We start from the raw sequence: 5,525 nt of genomic DNA, 5'->3' as shown, positions 1-5,525 counted from the left end.
AAATAGATAAAACATGCATGGCATAGATTAGATTGCTCACTAAATATCACGTTTTCCCAGCCTCTTTTGAAGTTGGTTTGGGCTGAAGTGAATATGACTTCTGGTCCAAGGCAAGAAAGAGCTCGTGGGAGGTCTCCATGCATCCTGTTTCCCTTCTGTGTAGCTGGAAGTAAAGAATTCTGAGATGGGAGAACTGCAGGATGGAACTTAGCCTGCATCTGTAAGTTAACCATCCTTGGAGAGCCATGAAGGAGAGTCACTTCACCTGTCTCAGACTGCGATGTGGCCAAGAAATAAATATTGTCTTCAGCCATTGAGAAATTTCAGTTTTATTTGTTACTGCAGCATAGCTTACCCTATTCTATTATACCTAGTGTTCTCTATGAAGGAAGTGCAATATCACATAATAAAAATTATTCATCCTCTATTTAGAAAAGACAGCAAGCAAAGAAAACTTTTAAAATCTACTTTTGGCTATCTGCAATAGAGAGGTATGCCTTCCTGCCTAGGAGCAAGTGATTAAGAGGTATCTAATTAAACAGTCAGCATCTATACCCCTTGTGTACATTGATTGCACTCACTTATGCATTGCTGTGCAGAACATTCTGCAATAGCTCTAATCAGTGGCAACAGAAGGTGAGCAAGGGAAGACAAAGGTTATTTGAAATAAACAGATAATTCTCAAACCTTATTAAGTCAACATCTTCCCCAACCAGACTTTTTAACATGGCTACTAACAAGTAGAATATGACTCTCCTGCTTCCTCTTCCCTATTCCTCATCTAATTACATGAGCGATAACCAAAGGACCAATCACCTAAGAAGGGAGCCAGAGGCCAGAGAAATCCACAAGCTAGAAAACTGGAGCCAGAAGCTTGGGTGGCAGCTCCACCTGGACCATTATTTTATTGCCTGAGACTGTCCTAGATGAGACACTTTATTTTTTCTATCAGCTCCATTTATTCTCTGGCTGGAAGCAACGTCCAGCTGCATACTGCTTTCTGGGTCCTCACGAGTTTCTTAGGCTGTGCATTAAACTTGAGAGAAAGAACACTTGTTTTTTGGAATAGACGCCTCTGAAGTGAGCAGTGTTCGCAAAAGGCCCATTCTGAGAATGGTCCTACTTGATCCAGGGAGCAAGGGGTATAAAAGAGTAATAGATTTGCCTCTTAATTATTTGCCCTGAAGAGAGGAAGCCAAGAGAATAAACATCCCAACCTCACTCTCCTCTTGCCCTCCCATCTCCTGCCAGTGCCTCCCATTGGCTGAACCCAATCAGAAGCCAGAGGGCAGAGGGGCCCATGGATGCAGTCCACACAAGCCACGCTCCCAGGAATCAGAGTAAGATGGAGAAGGACAGAGAATAGTCCTGGAGAGGCAAGTGGAGAACATCCAGCACAATGATGAAAACCGAAAGGTTACAACCTTAGAGAAAAGTCATATTTAGCTGAATTAGTATCAGTCATCAACTTACACACACCAGTATATACAATGGGCATGTTTAAATTTAGAGGACTTTCCTTTGCCCAACATAGCGATTCTCCTTTCTTTCCCCCAAGGCGGAACGGTGAGGAAGTGGAGACTGGAAGGATGTGGGTGTCGGACATGTCTCATTGGCACCCAACCAAATAGAAGCCACCACAAAACTCTCTTATGGCCTTTGTGCTAAAAAGATGCCCTTTAGTGGAGCCAACCCGGATGCATTAGAACTTCCCTGTCTCTGATCACCAACTGGAAGAGCCATCCCTGGAAGGTGGAGCCCATGGCCCAGCCCTGAATACTTCACACCCTCAGTATCTGGGGGTCCCAACACCCCTTTCAGGAGTATGACTCAGCACAAAAGTGCTGATGAAGGAAGCCTTTCTCCTGGCTCCAAAGGTTCATGTTTCTACCTCATTCCAGGGTTAATTTTACCCAGATCGTGCATCTCAGCCTGTGAGAATCCCATGCGAGTCAGTCAACCGTCCACTCCTCAAATCTCTGCTGACTGCTTTCCATGCCTGGAAGCTCTCACCAATGCCCTGGTTCTCAGCTGCTTCTGGTTCTCCATGGGCCTTTACTGGCCACGGCTACTTCCCTGCCATCCCTAGCACACACCGAGCCAGCCTCACCCCACAGTGTACAGTGTCCTGCTAATGAGGTCCCTCCTGTGGCTTACTCTCTAAATGCCTCCTTCCTCCCCTGGTTTGCATTGGTACCCTGCTTCCCCAGAGTCCCCCCTGCCTCCTTCTCCTCAGAGATGCTATCCTTCCAGTCTACATCCCCGTCAGGAATTCTATGCCTTTAGATCCCCAAACTTTTCTGGAATCGTATACCTGATGAGCAGCCCATAAAAGCAGTTAATGTACTAAGCCAACTCCTGCGAGCTTCGACTGTGTTCTTAGTGGGGGTAGGGGTGAGAATGAGAAATGTTTTAACATTTTTAAAAAATAAAATAAAATCATGGCTCTCATGTAAATATAATATAAAAACATGTCAAAGATTTTATTTAACTCAGTAATTAATGAGGAAACCAGTAAGATGTTACACATCATTCAAAGGAAAACTCAGAGAGCCATACATACAGAGGCAGGCGATAAGTAACGTTGGGATGAATGCACAAACAGATGCAAAACTAGTCCCAAATAAGTCGCATTCCACCAGACACAATTCATTTGCATTTCTGTGGACAAGAATAATTTGCATTATTACTAGTTTTCTAAAATTTAGTTATAAAATAGCTCAAAATCAATGAAAGGTGGAAATAATCACGAAGGGTACTCTAAAAAGGACACCCAGTAAACCTTTTCTTTGCCAATTTTAAAATCTTTCACAATCTTTCCTGATAGGAGAAAGGCCTCTCCCCTTTCCCATAGGAACCCACATCTAACATAACTACTGGAAGCACTGTCTGTGAATGGGAACGGGCATTTCTGCTTGTGGAGACCAATATATGTGTCTTCAAATCCAAACCTCAATAAGTGCTATAGACTGAATGTTTGTGTTCCCCACCCAAAATCTGTACGTTGAAATCCTAACCCCCCAGTGTGACGGTATTAGGCGGTGGGGCCTTTGGGAGGTGAGTACATCGTGAGACTGGGGCCCTCATAAATGGAATTAGTACCCTTATAAAAGAGACCCTGGAGAGCTCCATCGAAGAACCCGACCACACTGGCATCCTGACCTTGAACTTCCAGCCTCCAGGTACTTTGTTACAGCAGCCTGAACAGACTAAGACAACAAAACATGGCAGCTTCCTCCCTTTTAGAGCATTGTTATTAAGAGTGTGGTCTGGCATTACCTAAAAAGCTGGTTTAGAAACTCAAATTTTGGGACTTCCCTGGTGGCGGTGGTTAAGAATCCGCCTGCCAATGCAGGAGACACGGGTTTGGGCCCTGGTCCAGGAAGATCCCACATGCCGTGGAGCAACTAAGCCCATGCACCACAACTACTGAGCCTGTGCTCTAGAGCCCACGTGCCACAACTACTGAAGCCCACATGCCTAGAGCCTGTGCTCCCTAACAAGAGGAGCCACTGCAATGAGAAGCCCGCACACTGCAATGAAGAGTAGCCCTCGCTCACCACAACTAGAGAAAGCCCACGCGCAGCAATGAAGACCCAATGCAGCCAAGAACAAAATATTAATTAATTTAAAAAAAAGAAATTCAAATTTTAGCTTCAGTCTAAATTAGAATCTATATTTTAAAAGGTCCCAGACCTAAATAAATGGAAAGATATCCCACGTTTATGGATCAGAAAACTTAATATTGTTAAGATATCAATACTCCCCCAAATTATCTACAGATTCAACACAATCCCTATCAATATCCCAGCAAGCTTTTTGGGGAAAAAAACTGTCAAGCTTATCCTAAAATTCATATGGAAATACAAGGGACCCAGAACAGCCAAAACAATCTTGAAAAAGAAGAATAAAGTTGGATGACTCATACCTTCCTATTTCAAAACTTATTACAAAGCTACAGTAGTCAAGGCAGTGTTGTACTATCACAAGTTTAGATATACAGATTTACAGAATAGAACTGGGAGTCCAGAAATAGGCCCATATATTTACGGCCAATTGATTTTCAACAAGTATGCCAAGACCATCCAGTGGGGAAAGAATAGTCTTCTCAGCAAATGGTACGCGATAACAAGACCCTCACACAATAGAATGAAGTTAGATTCCCTACCTCACATCATATACAAAAATTAATTCAAAATGGATCAGAGATCTAAATGTACCTAAATCTAAGAGCTAAAACTATAAAATTCTTAAAAGAAAACCTAGGTGTAAATCTTTGTGACCTTAAAGTAGGCAATGGTTTCTTGATATGACACCAAAAGCACAGTGACAAAAGAAAAATAGATATATTGTACTTCATCATAATTAAGAACTTTTGTGCTTCAAAGGAATCACCATTAAGAAAGTGAAAAGACAACCCACAGAATGGAAGAAAGTATTTGTGAATCATGTATCTGATAAGGGACTTATATCCAGAACAGATGCAGAACTCTTACAACACGACAATAAAAAGACAAACGATTCTATTTTTCAATGGGCAAGAGATTCGAGTAGACACTTCTCTAAAGAAGGCATGCAAATGGCCAATAACTACATACAAAGGTGCTAAACATCATTAGTCATTAGGGAAACGCAAATCAAAACCACAATGTGATACCACTTACTATCCACTAAGAGGATTAAAATTTTAAAACAAACAGACAATAACAGTGTTAGAACCTTCACATCTTGCTGGTGGGAATGTAAAAATGGTGCTTTGGAAAACATTCTGGGAGTTCCTCAAAATATTAAACACAGAGCTACCATATAACCCAGCAATTCCATGCCTATGTATATTCCCAAGATAATCAAAAACATGTATACACAAAAACCTGTACAAGAAGGTTCATAGCAACATTATTCATAATCGCCACAGAATGGAAACAACTCAAATGTCCATCAACTGATGAAAGGATAAATAAAATGTGATATATCCACATAATGGAATACAATTTAGCAATAAAAAGGATAAAAGATTTAAAACATTATGCTAAGTAAAAGAAGGCAGATACAAAAGGCCACATACTATATGATTGCATTTATTTGAAAAGTCCAGAACAGGCAAATCTACAGAGATAGAAAGTTGATTAGTGGTGGCCAAACCTGGGGGGAGGCAGGATGGGGAGTGAGTGCTAATGGGTAGAGAATTTCATTTTGGAGTGATGAAAATACTCTGAGATGTGGTAATGGTTGCACAACTCCATGAATATACAAAAAAACAGGTAAATGTTCACTTTCCAAAGGTGAATTTTATAGTATATGAATTATATCTCAAAAGGGTTATTATTATTTTTTTAATGGTCTCAAGACAGTGCAGAGGTGCCCTGGGTTTCCGGCCTCACCCAGGTTCCTAGGGAACCTAGAGCATGGTGCCCCGCCCCCTTCCGGCCACCATCACCCCCTTCCGGCCACCGTCACCCCCTTCCAGTAATGGACTCGCCCCCCACCCTCTGTCCCCTCCCCTTCCCATCCCATAACGGACTCCA

Source organism: Aethalodelphis obliquidens, unplaced genomic scaffold (genome assembly GCF_003676395.1).
Source record: "Aethalodelphis obliquidens isolate GAN/ISIS:26980383/991018 unplaced genomic scaffold, ASM367639v1 scaffold98, whole genome shotgun sequence".
In the NCBI taxonomy this organism is placed as follows: domain Eukaryota; kingdom Metazoa; phylum Chordata; class Mammalia; order Artiodactyla; family Delphinidae; genus Aethalodelphis; species Aethalodelphis obliquidens.
This window is presented reverse-complemented; position numbering follows the sequence as displayed.